The sequence below is a fragment of the Podarcis vaucheri genome, assembly GCF_965113315.1.
Source record: "Podarcis vaucheri genome assembly, chromosome: 3".
Lineage (NCBI taxonomy): Eukaryota > Metazoa > Chordata > Lepidosauria > Squamata > Lacertidae > Podarcis > Podarcis vaucheri.
The window spans coordinates 23,633,841-23,658,730 of record NC_138761.1 but is presented as its reverse complement, the minus strand read 5'-3'; the positions used below and the strand labels follow the sequence as shown (position 1 = coordinate 23,658,730).

General features: G+C 44.4%; 1 long non-coding RNA gene across 1 annotated transcript; it reads left to right on the top strand.

Annotated features, from left to right (window-relative positions):
• Positions 1 to 112: 112 nt before the first annotated feature.
• On the top strand, positions 113 to 8,133 carry LOC309529807. Its single transcript, XR_014218477.1, has 3 exons — positions 113 to 548; positions 2,763 to 2,946; positions 7,960 to 8,133. It is a non-coding gene; the product is annotated as an uncharacterized lncRNA (long non-coding RNA).
• Positions 8,134 to 24,890: the final 16,757 nt, after the last annotated feature.

Here is a 24,890-nt window from a genome sequence, read left to right as displayed (position 1 = left end):
ATGGTCAGGGGTCCCTTTACCTTTATACAGGGCTACCTTCAGATGTCTTTTAAAAGTTGAATAGTTGTTTATTTCCTTGACATCTGATGGGAGGGTATTCCACAGGGCACGACTACCAAGAAGGCCCTCTGCCTGGTTCCCTGTAACTTCACTTCTTGCAGTGAGGGAACCACCAGAAGGCCCTCAGCGCTGGATCTCAGTGTCTGGGCTGGACAACAGGGGTGGGGACACTCCTTCAGGTATACTGGGCTGAGGCCGTTTAGGGCTTTAAAGGTCAGCACCAACTCTTTGAATTGTGCTTGGAAATGTACTGGGAGCCAATGTAGCTCCTTTAAGATTGGTGCTATATGGTCTTAAATTTAATGGGACTGCCTTTTGAGGGGCAACCCAGCACCTTGGCCAATGTCTGTGTCATGTGTTGAGGGGGACCAGTGGAGATTAGAAAAGTCACTTCCATTTCCTTTTGGAAACACCTATGTGAAGACTCAAGCTATTTGTTTCTCAACTTGCAGAAGCTCCTCAGACAAAGCTGGGAAGCTCCTGCATAGGTATATTAAGTGTTATGTACTGAAGTTCTCACCCTGGGCCAGCAGGGGGATACTGTAGATAGTTATGCAAATAAGGGATCGAAAGTGACGTTCAGTGATTGGATAGTTTTAGAAAATTGTTACAGTTACGTTGTACTGGAGCTCTATATAAGCAGGCTGACTGAACCCTTCAGTTCAGTTCTGTTCTGGCCTGAGAATAAACAAGAGCTGTTTGAAGAATCGCTGTGTCGTCTGATGTGTTCACCCACAACTTAACGAGCTAAACTTGAATCATTAACAGCCTTTACCAAATGCAGTTGGATGCAATCACTGTAGAATTGACAAAGTACTAGAGCTATAAGATATTCTTTATGGATCAGAACATTGTCACCTGCACAGAAGCAAAAGATGTCTCCAAATTTCAGCCACTTATCCTTTTACAGTAAACAAAAAAAGGATCTGGGACATAAACCACCTAAGAAATCAAGTGGTTTTTACTTGATTCCTTTTTTTATCCCAGCTAATGTAGAGAGTTGGTGTCATTCCACTATCGGGAACCAACACAAACCCTATCCAGGGAAACAAATTTAAGTGCTTGTAAGGAGTTGTTTTTCAGAAACCCAAAAAATTGCCTGGGCCATAAAAGAACCCAAGAAATTAACTGCTTTTAGATGGTTTTGCGTCCCAATCAATGGAAAGTGCTAGGATCTTAAAACAAAATCCCCAAATACTCATGGATTTTTTTGAACGAAGATTGGCCCAGGAGGAAAAAAACATAAGTGCTCTTCTTTTGACACCTCATGCAATATTTTGGGGACAATTTACTACTCTGAGATACATTCGATATGTCCCAAACATTGTGAAAGCTTTCCTTTTGTTCTTGCCAGTGATGTTAAAATGATGGTAATATATTTTATGTGATTTTTGTTCTGTAAATAGCAACCCTGTGGAAAGAGGGAGCTCAGGTTCTGGAGCAGGGGATGGCAACGTTTTTGGCTTGGATTTTTGAGAGAGAGTGCTATGGAAGCCAGTCACAAAATGGCTCCTGTGTGAGCAATGCACAGCACAAAATGGCTGCCACAGGGGCATGGCGCATCACACAAAACAGTTTGGGGGCAAGGCACAACACAAAATGGCTTCCATGAAATGCAAGACATAGCACAAAATGGCTGCCACGTCTGAAAGTGCAGAAAAAGAGGCAGGATCACAAAAGGATGCAAGCATGCGCATACCCATTAGTTACTCCACCAGTGGAAGAAAGGGCACCTACGTCGGCTGCGCTCACTCACAAACTCAAGCTCAGGGTCTGAATGGGAAGGAACTTTAGCTTTCCCTGCCTTGCCAAAAATCCTTGCTTCACACACACCCCACCTCTGCTACCAAAAGGTCTGTTAGACCCAGAATGGAAACTTCTCCCCTGAGGCTCATAGCAGCTCCAGAGGCAGGATTTTCCTTGGGAATGTGGAAAGCAGGGGAAGAGTTAAGTTCCCTTTTTTCTCTGTGCTACAGTCCAGATCCCGACTGTGGTAGGCGCAGCTGTATTTTCAAGAGCGAAAAAATGCAGCACACTTAAATGCTTGCACGCATTGAACATCACGTCTGGTTTGGCCGTGTATGCCAGGGCTGAATTATTTTTAAAAAGCAGGCTCTTGAGCATGTCACTGGCCGCAAAGCGAGGATAATAGTGCTTACCTTCCAACAACCCAAAGCCAATAACCCATGAAAAAGCTGATTAAGCAAGAGCAGCAGCAACAACAAAATTAATTAAGGCTCAAGTTCAGCCTTTCTTTTTTCCCCTCAGTGGGATTAATAGTTTAATGGTCATATGTTTCTCTCCCGCACTCCACAAGCTATATGAGTTTAGTCATCTATCAAAGGACGGTTTGACATTTTCTCATGGCCAAGGGATTCAATATGTTATTTGTTACCAGCATGCTCCTGAATAGATCAAGCCCAGCTCTTGGCTTTCAGCGACGAGAGTTATTCTAAACCACTTACTCATTTGCTCACATGCTGAATTCATGCAGGGAGAGTCCTCTTTGGCACAATATCTTATTCCTGACTTATTGCGCATGCCTTTTGCTCCATATACCCAATATCGAGAGCAGAAAGTATACCCTTCTCAAAAGCCCACTGCATTTCTCTCCCCACCCCCAAAAGCGGATACCAAACATAACGGTAAATGAACTTTGTTGAAAGGTGAAAGTTACATTCATATAAAACATTTTCTTGCAGGAAATGGAGGCAGAACGTGGAGCTAAGATGTTCACTTAAAAGGACCCATGCACAGACTCCAGGGGCTACATTAGACGTTAAAGGGACGTTAAAAAAAGATGTTAGCAAATAAAGGATTTAAAAAGAGAGAGACTTTAATAGCTCCGGTTTCATAAAAAAGGATGTTAGAGTGACCTGGTAAAATGTAGGCCAACGCCGGCATTATAGGTACAGTCATAACTTGGGATAAATACACTTCAGGTTGAGTGCTTTCGGGTTGCGCTCCGCAGTGACCCAGAAATAACGGAGCACGTTACTTCTGGGTTTTGCCGCTCGCGCATGCACAGATGGTCAAAATGATGTCACGCGCATGCGCGGAAGCAGCGAAACACGACCCGTGCACGTGCAGACACACTGTCGCGTCTTACGTTCTGTTCGACATGAGAATGGGGCTCCGGAACAGATCCCGTTCGCATCCCGAGGTACCAGTGTAATTCTTTTAACTCCTTTATTACAGTGGTACCTCGGGTTAAGAACTCATTCCGGAGGTCTGCTCTTAACCTGAAACCGTTCTTAACCTGAGGTACCTCTTTAACTAATGGGGCCTCCCACGCCACTGCTGCGCAATTTCTGTTCTCATCCTGAAGCAAAGTTCTTAACCTGAGGTACTATTTCTGGGTTAGCGGAGACTGTAACCTGAAGCGTCTGTAACCTGAAGCATCTGTAACCCGGGGTACAACTGTACAGTCATATCTAGGGTTGCAGACGCTTCAGGTTGCACGATTTCGGGTTGCACACTGCGCCGAACCCGGAAGTACCGGAACGGGTTACTTCCGGGTTTTGGCGCTTGTGCATGTGCAGAAGCGCCAAATCGCAACCCGCGCGTGAGATGCTGCGGGTTGCAGACGTGCTTCCCACACGAATCACGTTCGTAACCCGAGCGTCCACTGTACTTTTAAAACACAGCTCTCCTGCTGCCACAACGTTCAAGCGGGATCTAATTAATGTGATTTGTTCACCTTTCATTTTAAAGTTTGTATCCTGCCAGTGTGGTGTAGTGGTTAAGAGCGGTAGTCACGTAATCTGGGAAACCGGGTTCGTGTCTCCGCTCCTCCACATGCAGCTGCTGGGTGACCTTGGGCCAGTCACACTTCTGTGAAGTCTCTCAGCCCCACTCACCTCACAGAGTGTTTGTTGTGGGGGAGGAAGGGAAAGGAGAATGTTAGCCGCTTTGAGACTCCTGAAGGGGAGTGAAAGGCGGGATATCAAATCCAAACTCCTCCTCCTCCTCCTCTTCCTTTCAAAAGGAAGCACAAAGTGAATGGGCAGGTGGACAGCATGCCTTTAAAACACGTGGCTTGTAGGATTCCTAGGATTCTTAAAAAACGACAGTTCCCAAGATCCTTCAGGGGAAGACATGTGTTTTAACAGTGTGTTGGATATGATTTAAATATATGTTGCTGATTTGCCCTAAACAACATACTTGTATTGTTGCCAGCCACCCCAACCATCGAGCGGTGTGAGATCCCAGGAACTCACCAGGGAATGTGCTACTTTTTTGGAAATGAGGAAATGGTGTCTTTACAAATATGTGGTTTATATACACATAGGTCTTGGGAGAAAAGCAATGGCAAACCTAGACAGCATCTTAAAAAGCAGAGACATCACCTTGCCAACAAAGGTCCGTATAGTGAAAGCTATGGTTTTCCCAGTAGTGATGTATGGAAGTGAGAGCTGGACCATAAAGAAGGCTGATCGCCGAAGAATTGATGCTTTTGAATTATGGTGCTGGAGGAGACTCTTGAGAGTCCCATGGACTGCAAGAAGATCAGACCTATCCATTCTTAAGCAAATCAGCCCTGAGTGCTCACTGGAAGGACAGATCCTGAAGCTGAAACTCCAATATTTTGGCCACCTCATGAGAAGAGAAGACTCCCTGGAAAAGACCCTGATGTTGGGAAAGATGGAGGGCACAAGGAGAAGGGGACGACAGAGGACGAGATGGTTGGATAGTGTTCCTGAAGCTACCAGCATGAGTTTGTCCAAGCTGCGGGAGGCAGTGGGGTCACAAAGAGTCGGACACGACTAAACGACTGAACAACAACAACAAAATATGCAATATGAGCCTTCGATGGAGGTGTTCACAGTGCCAGCACTCCAAGAGGGTCTTGTTTCTCCCACAGGCACACCTAGGATAGGATTCAAGCAGAGAGCCCTCATTGTGCTCTGCCTCTTTCTCTCTTGTTCCCATCACAGCAGCTCTGACTCTAATTTCACTAAGCTCTGGTTTCGTTTGTTAAAGGAGGGGAAGGCCCCATGCCTTCGCAGTCTCAGAGAGAGTCTCTTGATCCTTTATCTTTTTAATGACCCATCCCCAGGCTTTCGCCTCACGAGGAAGTTAGCCTGGCTTAATGAGCTTTTAACACTTGGCTTAATTAAAAAATTAGAAGTGTCTAGCACGCAGCTTAATACACACACTGGTCTAGCTTAATATGCTCTGGCTTAATACACATAGGTCGGGCACCTAGCCTTAACGCCTAGGCCGTCATTAAATTCTAACTCCTACTAGACCCAGAAGTTTAGGGGTGCCTAGCGCAAACTCCTAGGGACGCGGGTGGCGCTGTGGGTTAAACCACAGAGCCTAGGACTTGCCAATCAGAAGGTCGGCGGTTCGAATCCCCGCGACGGGGTGAGCTCCCATTACTCGTTCCCTGCTCCTGTCAATCTAGCAGTTCGAAAGCACGTCAAGGTACAAGTAGATAAATAGGTACCACTCCGGCAAGAAGGTAAATGGCGTTTCCGTGCGCTGCTCTGGTTCGCCAGAAGCAGCTTAGTCATGCTGGCCACGTGACCCGGAAGCTGTACGCCTGCTCCCTCGGCCAATAAAGCGAGATGAGCGCCGCAATCCCAGAGTCGGCCACAACTGGACCTAATGGTCAGGGGTCCCTTTACCTTTAGCACAAACTCCTAACAGTCAATATGAGTGGAAAATAATTTACTGTCCAAATATTTGCCTAACCCACTTTAGGCCTTTGGCCGTGTCCACTACTGCATTTATTTTAAGTGAATGAAAAAAAGTTTAAGTCGTTTAATATTGTTGATTATAAGCTGCAGCCATAATTATCCTCGTCCTCACTTACATCCTCAATAGCGCTTTGAGACTGAACAAGAACAAAAGCCCCGCTCAGTCAGCACTTTTAAATATTTAGGACAAGCAAAAATGCGGAGTGCGAGAATAAAGGCCTAATCAGCCTTCTTTTATTAGCAGCCAGATTCACTATTACAGAATTCAGGAAATATTGTAAAATGCGGCTTTAGAATATTGGTACAAATATTGGGGTCTGGTTCGGGGCTCTGTTTGAAAAGCTAAACCAAAGTATGTGCATATAGAAGGGTATAACACATACAGAAACCGATTTTATTTGGCATGGTGTGATTTTATTGAATGCATCAATGACGGAATTGAGGCGCCAGTAACCCCAGCTAAATTTGCGGGTGTATATGGAATACATAATACGCCTTCCACGCCCTGGCTATTTCCAACTGTATCTAAAAAAATAAGATGAGTAGCAAATGAGGCGCCCTGACTTCATCCAGAGAGAGGAGGAAGAAAAGACAATGCAAGCCACAGAATTCGGCGCTACCAATTCCAGAAACACGCAAGATGCATATCTACCCCAATCCAAATGTGCTATGATCGCCAAACCTTACTACTTCATTAAAAAAGAGAAACATGTCCCAGCAGTGATTAAAGCCAGATCGTGGCCTGATTTACATCTCACACCCTTTAAATGTCAAGCTTCCAATTAAAACTGTTGCTTAATCACAGAGCAAGAGATTGACACAATGTTCCAAACATTGGGGGGAGGGGGGCGTTGTTCTCTTTAATAACATTGTTTGAAAAGGCCGCAGCCACAGATCAATTCTGTGTGGGGATGGGGGGGGGGAGGAATTACAACTCCAGGCTGCAAAATCTCAGCTTTTCCTGATTAACCTTAGGAGTTGCCTCCTCCTCCTCCTCCTGCCTCTGCAGACTTTGGTCTGGCTGTTCTTCTGTGCCAGTCATGGAAAAGATATAAATTGAATTAGAAATTTTCATCGGGGGGGGGGGGGACAGTGAAATAGGCAGCCAGCACAATCCAGTAAACTTACTGGCAAAAGTGCTTTTGGAACGGCAGAGGAATAATACTGGTGGGTTTGAAGGCCTCCCGTCGGCAGGATCCTGCGAACATAGCTGTCAACGTTTCCCTTTTTTTAAAGGAAATTCCCTTATTCCGAATAGGATTCCTCGCAAGAAAAGGGAAAAGTTGACAGCTATGCCTGCGAAAGCAGTTGCTACAACAACTGTCAGCGGCTTTACACTGAGTCAGGCCATTGGTCTACCTAGCTCAGTACTGACCACACTGGCTGGCAGCAGCACTACAGGTGCCCTACCACTGAGCCACAACCCTTCGCATATTCAGTAGGGTTGAATTGATGATCTGTTTTGCGTGCATCCAATCCCTAGCTTGTCTAGGCAGCGCTGGGAGATATGCCTGCCTGAAACCCTGGAGTGCTGCTGCCAGGCAATACTGTCCTAGTACATTGAATATTTTTGCAATTTGGGATCTGAAGCAACTACTCAGGCAGGGATCGAGTCTCATTTCCACACTTCTCCGCCACCCTCTGCTCGAGTCGTTTGCAGCCCATCCCTGTCCTATATCCCTTGAACATATACCTGTCACTGCCTAGCTGCACCTGCTTGCTACCACCTTGCAGAAGCAAACAACAAAACAGCAACGTGTTTGGAAAAGTACAGTGGTGCCTCGCAAGACGAAAAGAATCCGTTCTGTGATTCTCTTCGTCTAGCGGTTTTTTCGTCTTGCGAAGCAAGCCCATTGACAGATTAGCGGATTAGCGCTATTAGCGGCTTTTAGCGGCTTTTAGCAGCTTATCTGCTGATAGGATCAGCTGATAAGCGGCTTAGCGGCTTAGAAAAGGGGGGGAGGGGAAAAACCAGCAGGAACTCGCAAGACATTGTCGTCTTGCGAAGCAAGCCCATAGGAAATTCGTTTTGTGAAGCACCTCCAAAACGGAAAACTCTTTCATCTAGCGAGTTTTCCGTCTTGCGAGGCATTCGTCTTGCGGGGCACCACTGTACTGCGCACGTGCACATCCATGTATTTCGACATGCAAAGTATAGTTATATAGTTTGTAACCTGTACGCGTGTCTGCATAGGTTTACTAGACGTCTCCAAGGCAGCTAGCAAAGCACAAAAAAGAATGTAAAAACATACCACATTTTAAAACACCCTATAAAGTGAAGAGTTGTGGCAGTGACCAGAGCAGCAAAATCGAGAACAAGAGGCAACCAGAGAAATCCCAAAACCGTCAGGAAGAGGGCCACCTTGGCTTATCATCTAGATGTTAATAAAGAAAGTCTGAAGTGAATGCAGTTTTGTGGGGGGTTTTAGTACCATTTAAGTCACAAATGGAAATCGCTATAACTTTAAAACAGTGTACATAATCGTGCAAGAGTTACCGTATTTTTTGCTCTATAAGATGCACCAGACCATAAGACACACCTAGTTTTTAGAGGAGGAAAACAAGAAAAAATATATTCTGAATCCCAGAAGCCAGGACAGCAAGAGGGATCACTGTGCAGCGAAAGCAGCGATCCCTCTTGCTGTTCTGGCTTCTGGTATAGCTGCGCAGCCTGCATTCACTCCATAAGACGCCCACACATTTCCCCTTACTTTTTAGGAGGGAAAAAGTGAGTCTTATAGAGCAAAAAATACGGTATTTGGCTTGCCAGGATGTCACTAGTAACTTTACAGGAAAAACTCATAGGAACATAGGAAGCTGACTTAGGTTACCTTTAAAGCACATTTTGAAACACATTTCCCTCAAAGTGTTCTGTTTGCAAAGGGTTCCTGGGAATCGTGACTCTGTGAGGATCACACCCTCCAACATTTCTCCAATGAGAGAATTATTTTGGAATTATTATTCAGTAATAATTATGGTTATGATTATCCACCACCCATCTAACTGGGTTGCCCCAGCCACCCTGGGGCAGCTTCCAACATATATAAAAATATAATAATACATTAAACATAAAGAAAACTTCCCTATACAGGGCTGCCTTCAGATGTGTTCTAAAGGTTGTATAGTTACTTATCTCCTTGGCTTGGGGGTCGCGTAACCACATACCCGCCAACATTCTCTGATGAAAATAGGGGTGTCCTAAAGAAAAGCAGGACATTCTGGGCTCAAATCAGAAACCAGGACAGCTTCTGTAAATCCGGGTCCGTCCCTGGAAAATAGGGACACTTGGAGGGTCTGAGAGGATTAAACTACAGTGCGCAGAATTCTTTGAGGGGGAAAATCTGTATGTAGCCCACTGGCCTATCTAGCACAATACTGTCTACACCAGGGGTCAGTAAAGTTTTTGTGGCTTGGGTCAGTTCAAAGTCCCGCGGTGGGCCAGAGTGCACGCGCGCAAGCATGCGCAAACACTATTTCCGTCTCCTTCTGGCGCAGAGAAGGCGTGCACAGCTTCCCATTGGCTGCAGGAGCTTCCTGCAGCCAATGGGAAGCCGGCCAGCATCGCGGAAGGCAGTCCCTGCTCTGCTCCGCACCGGTTTAGCGCGGCGCATGGGAGCCGACCAAGCTGGCGGTGGGGGTCCCCAAGCAGGTGGCGGGGGTCCATGGGCTGGTTAAACGACTCCCGTGGGCTGCTTGTGGCCCATGGGCCTTAGGTTGCCGACCCCTGGTCTGGCAGTAGCTGTACAGTGGTACCTCGGGTTACAGATGCTTCAGGTTACAGACTCCGCTAACCCAGAAACAGTACCTCGAGTTAAGAACTTTGCTTCAGGATGAGAACAGAAATCGCACGGCGGTGGGAGGCCCCATTAGCTAAAGTGGTACCTCAGGTTAGGAACAGTTTCGGGTTAAGAACGGACCTCTAGAACTAATTAAGTTCTTAAACCGAGGTACCACTGTACAGTGTTTGAGGCAGGTAGGAATCTTCCCCAGCCCTACTTGGAAACACCAGGGGCGAAACCAAGGACTTTCTTCTTGGGAAGAGCACAGAAGAGAGAGCAAAAGTTGGAGCTGCCCCCCCCCCCGCCCATTGCTGCTTTCCATGAGAAGAGCTGTCCTGAATCTTTTTTTATATATATAATATATTTATTAAAGTTTCCAATTTTATACAAACAAAAAAGAAAAAACAAACATAAAAATATGAAAAAACACATAAATTTCATAGCCTATTTTCTTATAGCTTATTTCCCCGACCTCCTCAAACCTCCCCCTCTTGTATCCCCAGATTAAGTTGTTTATACAGCAAATCCTTATCTCAACATCTTAAATTATTATAACTTCAAATTCTTACTTAAAGAAAAAGAAAACCATTTTATCATAGTTACAGCTTGAAACCACTCAATTCCAATCCAACATCTTTCAACATTCCTTAATTTTGCAATATTTTTGTAAATAGTCCTTAATTTTTTTCCAGTCTTCTTCTGCCGACTCTTCTCCCTGGTCACGGATTCTGCCAGTCATTTCTGCCAGTCCCATACAGTCAATCAGCTTCGCCTGCCATTCTTCCAAAGTGGGTAGGTCTTGTGTCTTCCCAATTTTATACAAACAAAAAAGAAAAAACAAACATAAAAATATGAAAAAACACATAAATTTCACAGCCTATTTTCTTATAGCTTATTCTGAATCAGGGTGAAGGCCCATCTAGTCCAACTTCCTGTTCTTGCAATCACATAGGTGCTTATGGTAAGCTTGCCAGCAGAATCTGGGCACCCCAGTTATTTCCCCGCCAGTGCTTCCCAGAACCTGCCATACTGCCTCTGATGATAGACGAAGAACCCAATCCTAGCATTGCTGTAAGCTCTGGGAAATTCGGTGATTTAATTTGAAGTTGAGCAGGGTTTGGGCTAGCCAACGGTCTTTCCTCCTTCTCTTTCTCAGCAGTGGCGCCCTCCTTGTGGAACACCCTCCCATGAGATGTCAAGGAGATAAAGAACTACACAATTTTTAGAAGACATCTGAAGGCAGCCATATATCAGGAAGTTTTTAATGTTTGACGTTTTATTATGTTTTTATATGTGCTGGAAGCTGCCCAGAGTGGCTTATTACAAATGTTTGTTTTGTTATCGGTGTATGTTTTTATTATGGTTTGTAGTTCGGCAAACCATTATGAAATTGGTGTGGCCTTTGGCTAGTACAATAAACATTGATGATGATTATGATGATGATGATGAACCCAATCCCAATGCCGTAAGTTTTTACAGCAGGGGTAGCCAACATGGTGTCTTCCAAATGTTCTGGGCTAACAATCCCTATCATCCCTTACCGCCGACTCTGCTGGCTGAAGTATTGTGCAACTAGAGTGTATTTTTCTCCACACCTACATTCTTATGAAATCTAAAATCTAACCTTATGAAAAAACAAGCAAAACTCACATTGCATATCTGTGAACACCGATAAACAATGTGTCAACAAAGCAGCAGTGATGTCTAGACAAATATGAGCTGCTTAAAATAGAAATAAGCCTGAAGAGGAAATGAGGCATTCTTCCTGTCAAGGTATATTTCTTTTACCACTGAAAGGGAAGTACAAAGCCCTGCCTTAAACTTTCACAAACTGGTGCGTTTGAAGTGCGATACCTCCTTGAATCTTATCATGCAAGTGTTCATAGACATTTGAAAAAAATGGCCTTCCCCCACCCACCCCTCAATAAATTCACAGGGCAAAAATGTTGATGCCGGAGAACATATTCAGCAATGTCCTAGTCCTCACTGAGGTGATATACCTGTGTCTGGCCCTTATCACCTGAGATGTCAGGCAGGGGCTCACAAGTCTGGATGTTCCTCTATAAAGAATATAACTTTTCACACAGAAATCTAGGGCCATAGGCCCTAGTGAAGAGCTAGTTTTCTATATGCAGGGTTTTGGTTTTGATTGGTGTAGAAATGAATCCCAACTTTGCTTTATTGTAAATTGGAGCGAATGTAGAGTCTTGACATAGGAGAAGAAGAGGGGAAGACATGGATTTAGCTCTTCCAGACCTAACGTTAGACAGAGGGAGGCGAAACCTTAAGCTCTTGATCCGATCCATTTACTGCGGCTGGTGACTCATAGCACCATTGAGAAAGGCCACATTCATGCACTTTGATAGCACTTTAAACAGTCAAGGCTTCCCCCCCAAAGAATTCTGGGAGATGTAGTTTGTTAAGCAGGCTGAGAATTGTAAGGAGATCCCTATTCCCCTCCCCACAGAGCTAAAGTTTCCAGAATGGTTTAACAATCCATTCCTCTTCCCAGGGAATCCTGGGAATTGTAGTTCTCAGTCAATCTTCTTCAAGACAGCAGCAAAAAGAACGGCAAGCCCAGAGCATGCCCACGTGAGCCCACAAGCTGCCGGGTGGCAGAGAAAGAAGCGCTCATTTCTTTCAGGAGAGGCTGGCTTCTTACAAAAACAATCGCTTGTGTTGTTAAAAGCACAGACCTGCATTTAGAGTTTCCCCAATAGCACTCTGTTTATTTTAACGTTTGCAACGTGCCCTGCTCCAGCCCTGCAGCCTGGTTTTAATCTCATTTACACTTTGGCAAAAATCCACCGAAGTCCCTCGAGTTACGTTGGTGTTAAGCAGGAACGAGAGCTGGACTGAGACACTACTTCCCAATGATAATAGTTTTGTGTCGTGTTTATAAATGCCTGTAACTCTGTGCCTTCGCCAGCCTGGTAGGTGATAACCTACCAGAAGTTTTGGACTACAGTGCCCAGCATCCTTAACAAATTACAGTTCCCATGTGCTTTAAATGTATGGTGCGACCGTAGTCTGCCTCACCTCAACTTCCTTGGCTGCTTGGTACTTCAGCAGTCCACCATCTTGTGGGGTAAAGGCCCCTACACCTGTCAATCATAGAATTAGTTCACACACAAAAAACAGAAAAATATATTTTTCCATACATATATATTGGGAATGAGATTGGACAGTCCCTGCTTCGAATCCCCTTGACCCTCTTTTACATAGTGTGTTATAGTGGCTGGACTAGGACCTGGGAGAAGAGGGTTTAAATCCCCATTCAGCCATGAACCTCAGTTTGGTGACTTTGGGCCACTCACAGTTTCTCAGCATAGACTACCTCACAGGAATGTTGTGAGGATAAAAAATTCAGGAGAGCCATGTATACACCCTTGGGCTGGAGTGTTGTTGTGGGAGGGTTTGTTGCTGTTGGGTTTTTACATATATATATATTCTATTAGGTTTTATCAATAGAAAAGTTCAAAAAAATACAAAAACAGAAAAATACAAAATTACAAAATACAAAAATACAAACATTAAACACAAAAAAGAAAAAGAAAAAACAAATATAAAAGAAAAGAAAACTCCCTCTTTCTTGATTTCTCATCTTTAGTTAACTTATTTTCCTGACTTCCTCACGTCTCCCTTTTTTGTATCCCTTTTAAAAATTGGTTCAGCAAATTCATGTCCTATTAGTTTATCTATTATCAATCCCATCTTACATTTTACCTTCAATCCATTTCAATGTCATCAGCATTCAAAAATTTTACAATATTTCTGTAAATAAGTTTTAAATTTCCTCCAATCTTCTTCCACCAACTCTTCTCCCTGGTCTCGGATTCTGCCAGTCATTTCCACCCTTTCCATATAGTCTATTAGTTGCATCTGCCATTCTTCCAAGGTGGGTAGGTCTTGTGTCTTCCAATGCTTTGTGATGAGAATTCTTGCTGCTGCTGTAGCATACATAAAAAAAGTTCTATCCTGGTTTTTTTGTATCTTTGTGTTAGTTTTTGTTGTGCTTTGTGTGGAAAACCACAATGTTTATGGTTCATGACTTGTTGTGTTGTAGTTATGCATTTTTTCATGTGGTAAGCCACCTTAAGCACGGTTTGAACTGTGGGAAGGCAGCCTACAGATAAAAATTATGTGCGTATGTATGTTTGTATCTCAAACTCCTTGGAGGAAGGAAGTTACAATTATATCCTTGGGATATAAATGAAACAATAACAGCAGCCATCTACCCCACACAGAGTTGTTGTGCTGATAAAATGGGGGAGGACACCATATATGCTGCCTTGAAACCTTTAGAGCAGCCTTTCTCAACCTGTGGGTCCCCAGTTGTTGTTGAACTACAACTCCCATCACCCCTAGCTAGCAAGGCCAGAGCTCAGGGATTATGGGAGTTGTAGTCCAACAACATCTGGGGACCCACAGGTTGAGAACTGCTGCTTTAGAGGAACAATAGGGTGAAAATGTAAATTTTGGGGACCCTGCAGCCTCCTCTTCCTCCAGTTGTCATGCCATGTGTCACATCTTCCCATAACCTAAACATGTACATTTGCATGTATGTGCGCCTGACACCCCTGATCCTTCCCTCTCAGAAAAGTGAGTGATGGATTGCACAGATTTGACCTGCACACAAGTGGATAGGTGTCAGGTGATAACATGAGTGCACTGACTGGGGTGCTGTGCTTGCTGTGAACTGTTTGCCACATGTACACTGCTTGATCTCTCCACATATGTAATGAAATTGCAATATAGATGGTACTGACCCCGGTTAGACTGGCAAAAATGTATAAAAACTGTAGTGATGCCTGTTGCAGATGCAACAATGGGGCAGGAACCTTTCTATACATGTGGTGGGAGTGCAAAGAGATAGTGGGATTCTGGGAAAATATTTATAACAAATTGAAAAAGATGTTTAGATTCTCATTTGGGGGAAAAACCAGAATCCTTTCTCCTAGGTATCATGTCAGAGGAAATAAAAAGAACGGTCAGACCAATATTTATGTAAGCGACTACGGCGACAAGGTTATTAATTGCCAAAAATTGGAAAAGCAGCAGAGTCCCAACTAAAACAGACTGGCTATCTGAAATGATGGAATACTTCCATATGGCCGAATTAACAGGAAGATAAGAGGAGATATGGTACAAAAAGTGAATAAGGAGTGGGCTATCTTTAAGGAAGACGTCAAAATCTATGCGGAAAAAGTAGAATTTTTGAAAGATACTGAATCCAGAAAATGATTAGAGTGAAAGAAGAGTAAAGTTAAGGTAGAAGAAGAGCTAAAAGAAATAATGAAATGTGTTTAAGCTAGTTGGAAAAATAAAGAAGCGTAACAAGAATGGCTGGAAGTCAAGTTACTTGGTGGGTGTCTGTGTGGGGTAGGAGTGTAGGTATGTTGATATGTACAGTATAGGTAGGTATTATATAGAGTAATGTAGGTATGTTTTATGCTGTGAAAATAAGGTAGTGTGTTGTGTATATGTATTGTGTAAATGTAAATGTATGCGTTTTATATGTTATAATAAATAAGAAAGGGGGGATCTCTCCACATATGATTAGCCTGCCCTTGACAACTGAGGCACTGAATCTGAAAGATGACTTCAACAAAAGCAAAATTTCTGTTTGGGGTTTTAGAGGTCTGTGACAGCAAATTTGCACCAGGAAGCCATCACTTCACACTTAGCAGTCATGAAGCGATGACTGTGCGTGTGGGAACATGCTCTCCGTGTGCAGGACTCCTGGTTTGGTTTGGTGACCACGACCTCACTCCGTGAATCAAGGAATAATGCAGGAAGCTATGAGTTGCCTTCCCACATGCAGCTTTTACCTCGCCTCCTGCAGCATCAAAGACAGAGAGGCTCCATCTCTGCTTCACCTCGTCGCATTCTCAGATTAGAAACCTGCCATTGTGGAGATGCTGCTATCTCTGAGGTTACAGTCCTTTTTGTTGAAGCCCACACAGACATGCGAGCTGTTTACAAAGAAAAATGGATATGGTAGCATGACGTCAGCGTCGCCAACCTCAGAGACCTTTGGTTTCCTTAGTGCAAGAAGTGGATGACAGGCTGTAAACAAGCGTTCGTGCACGTTTTCTGTCGAACACAGCAAAAGGCTACAGGAACCTCAAGATCCCCATCTGATCTTAACCAGACCGCCAGTGGCAAAGTAAAATACGAAACAATTAGGTATTGTGGAGAGAGCCCGATAAAAATCAGAAGACATTCCCATTTCCCTTTTCAGCCCGTATAAAAAAAAAAAACAGGACGGCGAGAGACTGACTCTTCCACCAGTTCTTACATTTGTACCCCTAATGTTCTGGGCAATGTGCAACGATGGGAGATTGAGTGCCCTCTAATCCACTTCACATCTCTTTGGCACACTGAAAGATGCTGGTGGGGCCGCAGGGAGTGACAAATAAACGGTTGGAAGTAGAACAGTGGGGAATCATTCAGTTTGTAACGTAAGGGTTAATTTTGTCAGTGTTAAAAGTCAATTAGTCAAGAGGGGGACAGGCGGAAGTGTAGCTTAGCAAACAGATACAGTGGTGTAACTTTCACTGAGATGGGACATCCTCTGACTTGGCTGGGTAGTTCTGAAGGAGTATTCTTTTGTATATGTCACTAGCTGAACATTTCCCTGCTATGAACCAGGCCTGACTTAAGAAAAACAAACCTCAATATTTCTCCACAAGTTATATGCTGATCTTGTTCAGTTTTATTGAGTATAGTATTATCAGTTTCTTTTCTCTCAGAACTCGATCTGCCTTATTCATGTCACTCTGCTAGCACAAACTTCAACCAGAGGTTTACAAGGAAATATATTTTATTTTATACTGAAGCATTGTGGGAGACTTTTAAAGCCAAAATTAGAAACAGATCTCCATGGAAATCTTAATCAGCTCCCTCCTACCACTAGATCAGAGCTAGTTGGTGCGTGCATAATTATCTATGCTATAGAAGATGGAGCAAGCTTGTTTTCTCCTGCTCTACAGAGTAAGACTCAGGAAAAGCATGACTAGCCAAAGTACATTGATTTCAATGGGCCTACTCCAAGTAGGATTCAGTTTGAAACAGGGGGCGGGGAATTAAATTCTGTTCACACTCAAAGGCACATCTATCAAATTCAGTTTCAAACGCAATATGAGAACTGAAATTCAGCAGTCCTTCAAAATTCGCACTCAGTTGAATTTTGCAATGCAGTGCTCCAAAAAAGCCACATTTACAAAAAAGTATGTATATATAAAGGGACGGGGGTGGCGCTGTGGGTTAAACCACAGAGCCTAGGACTTGCCGATCAGAAGGTCGGCGGTTTGAATCCCCATGACGGGGTGAGCTCCTGTTGCTCGGTCCCTGCTCCTGCCAACCTAGCTGTTCGAAAGCACGTCAAAGTGCAAGTAGATCAATAGGTACCGCTCTGGGGGGAAGGTAAACGGCGTTTCTGTGCGCTGCTCTGGTTCACCAGAAGCGGTTTAGTCATGCTGGCCACATGACCCGGAAGCTGTACGCCGGCTCCCTCAGCCAATAAAGCGAGATGAACGCCACAACCCCAGAGTCGGCCACGTCTGGACCTAATGGTTAGGGGCCCCTTTACCTTTATGTATATATAAGTGGGGGATGTGCATAAAAATGCCTATATTTGTAACACACACACACACACACACACACACACACACACACAGGCATTCTATTGGAGGAAAATGCCTGCCAAAATGTGTACATTAATCAAAACTGCATACAAAAATTGTTTAGTAGGCGAAAGTTACACTAAAATGCTGATGAATTTTCAGGAGGTTTATTTTTAAAAGTTGCAGCAGAAATGTGAAGGTAAATTGGAAAGAAGGTAAAAACGGAAAGAATCAAACAGCCGTAATAGAAAAATTAACCAATAAACTGAAACTGACACGGGGACAATTAGAAGAAGACGCCTTCATCCCGGTATGGCTCCCCTTTATCACACACACAGCCCAACAAGACAATGACAAAAATCGACCAACAGCATACAAATCAAGATGGCTTACCTGATCCAAAACACCCACCCACCCCACTCACACATGAAAACAAAGACCACCACAGCCAACCACACCCTAGGCCAACCCCAACCTCTCTCACCACCAAAGGAACACAAGTGGACAGCAGAGAACCTGCACAAGCGACGCTGACACAAAACCCCACACATATATTAATTAAAATAGAAACATCGCCACACAACCCCACCCCACCCATCTTCCCCCCTCCACCTCTTTCCCCTTTTCTTCCTAATGTCTTGACAAATGAAACCGATTTGTAAAAATGTTACATGGGGGAAAAATACAAGAGAGAGACATTGCACACACTTTTGTAAATCAAGAAAATCTTTAATAAAAGAAAAAAGAAAAACGGAGAGAAACAAAACTGGCATAACCTTCTGTCTCTGGTTGGAAACAACCTCTCATTGAAGACAACCTCTATGAGTTCTTCAAGGCAATAGAAGTCTAGTTAAAGAGGCATTCCTGGTTGGATTTAAGAAACACAGTCCAACCCCCCCCCCAGCCCCAGCAGTATGTGCTTTTGATTGACGTGCGCTGATTTATGAGAAGTAATGTGTATTTCTGTACACAGAAGGCCTGTTTCCACAAAACATCTCCAGAGCTAGCTGTTGTGTTCCATTTCCACTGAGCCATGAAGGACTTTGGGAGAACAGAGAGACGCATCGAGCCCAACACAACTCAGCCCCATGTCCCTCACAGAGAGCAATCTTCTCCTCACGTTATGACCACTTGGAAAATAAATTACATCAGCATAGCAATCCTGGGCCAATGCAAGGGAGGAAAGGGGGTGGGGTTAGGGGGCATATGGGTGGAGGGGCATGTCTTAAAAGCGTAAGGGGGGGATCCTATTCCCTCACATATGGAACAGAAGACCAAAAGCCTACTGAGCTCACCATTCTTGCAAATAGGGAACCACAAGCAAGGCTTGAGCTCAACAACACCTGTGATTCCCCACAACTGGCATTCATAGAATCATAGCATGGTAGAGTTGGAAGCAGGGCTGTAGCTAGGGGGTGGTGAGGTGCCCCCCCCGGGGCGCAGGCGAGAGGGGGGCGCAAAGTCAGCTTAAAAATATGTCCATAAATATGTCTATAAATAATAATATCAATTATTGCCTCCTAAGAAAAGGTATTAAATAGAGCAGGGGTCAGCAAACCTTTCCATCAGGGGGCCGGTTCACAGTCCCTCAGACCTTGTGGGGGGGCCGGACTATTTTTTTTTTTCAGGGGGGGAAATGAACGAATTCCTATGCCCCACAAATAACACAGAGATGCATTTTAAATAAAAGCACACATTCTACTCATGTAAAAACACCAGGCAGGCCCCACAAATAACCCAGAGATGCATTCTAAATAGAAGGACATATTCTACTCATGTAAAAACACGCTGTTTCCCAGACTGTCCGTGGGCCGGATTTAGAAGGCGATTGGGCCGGATCTGGACCCTGGGCCTTAGTTTGCCTACCCATGAAATAGAGGGTAAACGGAAGGTGGGGTTGGAGGAGAGGCAGAAAGAAGAACTAATTTGTTCGTAGCTAGGGTGCGCAATCTGGACGGTTCTGCCAGGGGCAAAAGATCACCTAGCTACGGCTATGGTTGGAAGGGACCATGAGGGTCATCTAGTCCAACTCCCTGAAATTCAGGGATCTTTTGCCCACCGTGGGGCTCAAATCCATGACCCCAAGATTAAGAGTCACACGCTCTGCCAACTGATTCAGAGACGTGCTGCCTCCAATGGTGAATACATCCGGCATGTCTAGTAGCCATTCAGTGCCTTTTCCTCTGTGAATTTGCCTAATCCTCTTTTTTAAAAACTATCCAAGTTGGGGGCCTTACCTTGTAGCAGCAAATTCCATATTCTAATTATGTGCTGCTAAGGGGGTGGACGAGAGTTGCTCCACCTTAGCATTGAGGATGGCAGAAGGGATGGGGAAGAAATACAATTCATCAATTTGCATTTAAAGAGAAACCTACCAAAGTTGCCAACCACCCTGAGATCTATAGGTACAGGGCAGTATAATAATAATAATAATAATAATAATAATAATAATGATGATGATGATGATGATGATGTTAATTGTATTATAATTAATTAATTATAATGATTATTTATAATAATTATATTATTGTTATTTCTGAAACAATACAATAACAAAACACAGCTGTTCTTTGAAATTTGCAATTAAATAAATGAATATGAATAGATTAGTGAAAGCGTACAAAAATATATTGGGGAAAATGTCTGTATTAGGCAACATTGTGAACAGAGATGTGTTGATTAGCAGAAATCCACACTAACATGTTGATGAATTTTCTTTAGGGTGTTTTTTTATTAAAAAAAAAAGATCGAAAATTTAGGATTGGGAAATTGAGAAATTGAGAGAAACCTTAAATGACAGATTTACCCATCCCTGGTGGGAGATTTCCTCCCAGTGCAAACCAGAGCTTCAGAAGAGACATTTTCTTTCCCCTTGCCACCTGCTGCAGTCCAGGAATCTCTCTCTCTCTCTCTCTCTCTCTCTCTCTCTCTCTCTCTCTCTCCCTCCCTCCCCCCCCCCTTCTGCCTCTGTCTCACACATACACACACAGTGCCAGCCATCTGCAAGATCTCAAGCCATCTCACTGGAACCTGCCATCGCCACCGCCACTTGACAGGCACCTCTGTTCATCCTAGGTATGGGAGGCTTCAACAGAGTGGCAGCAGGGTGGGGCGGCCCCTTCCCATTTTGCCTCAGGTGGCGAAACAGGACCCCTCTCTATCTGCCAAACTGCACACAGGCGGTTTTGCGGTTCTCCAGTCCCGTTATTACTATTTTTTTATTGCTAATTTTGCTATTACTAATTTAGCGAGCCGTGTAGTTTTGATAGTAATGAATGAGTAATGTCAAACAGTGTAAGTTTCAAGTCTGGTGATAGTTTTGCCGCTGGTTGTTCTACTTTTATCTCCCTCACCTTGAAGCAGAAATATCGGTATGACAAGACACGTCCACCACACATGCAAGCTGTCTGTGGTAGGCAGGCGGTTTGTTTTCTGATTTAGCCATCTTTCTATACAGAAAACTAAAAATTAGTTTGTTACTAAGTTCAGTACTAACTTATAGATTAATTCTGTTATCAGTAAGTCAGCAAACAAAGAGGTGCAGGTAGAGTGTTGCATAGTAACCGGGCAGAATGGCGTGATCTCTAGTGAGGTAGCATGTGCTCCGATTGGCTGTGTAGTTCTGAGGGAGTTTTACTCTGTATGTTTGGTTGAGTTTCTCCCTGCTATGAAAAAGGCCTGAAGTAAGAAAGACCAAACCTCTCCATTTATCCCCCCCCCCCCCGACAAAGAAAAATTATACACTGCTCAGTAAAGTGCTAGCAGGGTTTATTTTCTCTCTGGACTCCATCTGTGTTATTTAAGTGACTTTAATAACACTGCATAGAAGAGGTGGGTGGCTTTCCTTTCTCTCCCCCCCCCCCGCCTTCTATTTGCTAAAGCCACTGCTGGATTTAAAAGCCCTCCCACAAAAATAAAGGCACTGGTGAGTGCCACCAATTATAATTTCATTTTTGGAGTGGTTCGTTAAATTTGTGCCCAGGTCCATGAGCACAGTAGCGCTCATTCGTGGATCAATCTCACAGACATGAATTAGCAGGAGGGAGAGGGAAGGGGCTTAGCTGGGCTGCACATTCCCCTCTTCCATCTGCAGATGGGGAGCCAAAATTAACAGTAACATAAATAGAAAGAGCTACAGCCATTTATCACAATCGCTGCCCTTGGATGCAAACTCTGCCTACATTATCTATTTTTATGATGTCATGCTTTTGACATCCTGTTTTGTACTCTGTGCTTTGGCTTTCCGCATGGCCTTTGGCTAACGCAATTGTGAAATAGATGTAAACCTCATGAACGGGATATGGCAAGGAAAGGGGGGGATCTTCCTAGCGCAGAAGCAGGTGAGTTTGCTGTGCCAGACATGCATCTGCAGAGAGAGAAATCATGCAAACTATGTTTCCTTTGCAGCCATGGATCACACTCTATTTGGATCAGGACCTTGCATTTCAAAGAAGCAAAGTTTAAAATGCATCTTCTGCCTTTATGTACAGATAATGATGGTAATGGATTCCCACATTGCAGGTTGACTTTGCCAGCCTTTGCAGACATGTTTGTAAGTGCAGAGTTGTTCTGCCAATTGGCCTGGTGCCAGAAGCCAGCTCTCCTTATAGCACATCCTTGGAGATAGTGCCATCTTCCATTCTGTGGGCACAACCAAGCCAATGTAGATGTTGCTGAGACAGGAGTGCTAACATGCTGGGAATGTGGACTTGGGAGAGCACATCTCTGATTGGAATTCTGTCATGCCATGTGATGCAGCACACATGGAAGGCATTGAGGCATTGCTCCTGGAGGTTGTAAGTTGCCCACAACTCTCTTCCATAAAGTAGCATGCTATTTGACTTGCTATTGGCCGTTAGCTTCACACTCTCCCATACCCATTTGGAGAGGCGAGCCATTACCACAGCTGCCTTGCCAATACACTTCTCCAGCTCAGCGTCAGTGGAGAAGTTGCTGATTATGGTGGTACCCAAGTTGACAGAATGGTCTACCACCTCAAGCGTGTGGTCACCAGTGCTAATGCATGGAGCACTAGCGATGTCCTGACCCACGATGTTGGTCTTCATCAGGCTGATGGCAAGGCCAAGCTCCCTGCAAGCTTGAGCAAAATATTTGATGAGTCTCTATAGAGATTCCTTGGGGTGCATCTCTTCTGCATCGGTCTCTACAGCCACAGCAGGCGCTGCAACCTTCCAACAGCTTGACCTCACCCCCCTGATCCAAGATGCGTTCCTCCATTTCTCCCAAGACAGACAGACAGACAGACAGACAGACAGATGCCAGCCTCCAATTATATGAATCTGGGACGATTTGGCTGCCTTGAAGAAACATTTTATGTTTCTTTGCTAGGTTTTAAAACATCCCCCCTGAAGACAGCCTTTGCTAGCACTAATTCCAACTGGAATTTCCAAAGAAATGACTTTAAGGAGGAGGGGGGAACTTTCAATATTATATTAATAAGGGATGATTTATATCAGAACTGAAATACACTTGGAGACTTCCATGCCTGTGATTTGTTTTAATCCTCCTTGAATTTGCATGGTACAATGGCCAGCCATTTATGTATCACCGAAAGAACAGAAAAGCATTACCCCACAAAAATAAGAAGACAAAGGCTTGCATGAAATATGCTGATTTTTATATATTGATGCAAATTTAGAAAGCTAAAAATGAAATACAATGCATCTCACCATAGTGGGGAAGCATGTGACCAGGTGGTTTGCATGCATGCTCAGTCTGCTGTCCAGGTAAAAACAACTATATAAAACATTTTTATTTAAAAAATCAAATCAACGATAAGCAAAAAACCCAACCCAGATTAAAATGAATTTCAAATTAAAAAAGTACAGGGACAGGTGGCACTGTGGTCTAAACCACTGAGCCTCTTGGGCTCGCTGACCAGAAGGTTAGCGGTTCGAATCCCCGCGACGGGGTGAGTTCCCATTGCTCAGTCCCAGCTCCTGCCAACCTAGCACTTCAAAAGCACACCAGTGCAAGTAGATAAATAGGCACCACTCCAGCGGGAAAGTAAACGCAGTTTCCATGGGCTGCTCTGGTTTTGGTGTTCCGTTGCGCCAGAAGTGACTTAATCATGCTGGCCACATGACCCAGAAAAACTGTCTCCAGACAAACGCTGGCTCCCTCAGCCTGTAAAGTGAGATGAGCACCACAACCCCAGAGTCTTCTGCGACTGGACTTAACTGTCAGGGGTCCTTTACCTTTGCCTTTTTAAAAAGAGTACTGTGAAGGAACCTGTCTGATGTCATTAAGCAGAGAGTTCCAAAGTGTGTATGCCGCCACATCAAAAGATGGCTCTTTGTCCTTAAGCTAGCCCTTCAGACAGAGGTCAGTCACCTGCCAGCTCTTCAGATAGATGAATATTTTTCAGCCCAATGGCCATACTCCCTCATAGACAACCTCTGGGGGTCCCATTCCTGTGGTGGCAGGGTGGACTTTGGTAATATGACGCCCTGAGCGAGGACACAAAAATTGGCAGCCCCCCCTCAAATATTTCTTATCTCTTATTTCACAACAATTCATTCTGGAACAGAGTTCGACCTCCCTCCCTCGTCTCACCTTCCGTTCTGCGCATGCTCTCAAGTGCACTAGTTTGTGCCCTCTCCACTCGGCGCCATGTGCTGGGAGCACCCTGGGAAGCTGGTAGGATGACTCATGGACCTCGCTGGAGCATCACACCTCCCTTCCTAAACCAAGCAGAAGGAGGCAGCAAATTTTAATGCTTTCATTTACCGGGAACGTTTAGGGGACTGGCCTAGCCCCCCCAGTCCACTGACTGCGCACCACTGTTTTGCACCCAGTTTACTGTTTGAACAATCTGTATGGGACCATTGGTTGAGGGGCCAGATGGGGGATTAATCGCTTTACTGTCTGCTGCAAGAGTCTTGTGCTTTCATTATTATGTTCCGATTGTATATTTGTTGAAGAAAGCAAATGTTATGAAAGCGCCGTAAGCTTCCAATGCTCTCTCATGCAAAGGAAACTATGGATGTAATCCTGCAAACAGCGGGACTTCCTTCCAAGTCAAACATACGTAGGATTGCCCTAAAACCCTCTAGGGCTTCTCACAGCAGCTCAGGAAAGCCAGGTGAGCGAGCGACAATATTCCCAGAGACAGAGACATCTAGCAAGACAAGCTGGGAAAAGGAGAATGTGGAACGGAATGCTCAAGAAGGGAGTTTTATGATGCACTGGATTAAGGAGGTTAGGGCAACTGCTCTGTGTAAATGGATCTGAGATAAAAGGAGGAAATAGCCCCCTCCGAAAGAACGTGAAGGCACCTTCTAAGGACAGGTACAGCTGCAGGAACAGGAACTTCTGGTCATAAAAGGATAGCAAAAGATTTTGATGTGCTCCGTTTATCCCCAAACACTGGGGACTCAAAATAAATAGAAGCACACAGAACTCAGGCAATGAACGCAGGCCAGCCATAACTAGTGTGAATCTAAACCATTTTACAACATCACGGCAGACTTGCAGATATCTGGACGTTTTTTTAACGTTTTGTCTGCACGCTGATGCAGCAAGACAAACCAGCATTCCACGTTTCCATGGGCTTATAATAGAATCTCCAGCAGGGTGGCAATGGCAGGTTTGGCGTTCCGAGCCAGTCATTGAAAGAAAACCAGCGGCTTTGACCAAGTATCGATATCACACACATTCTTTGTCTGGATTGTGTCTTTTGCTTATTAAAGCAGCTT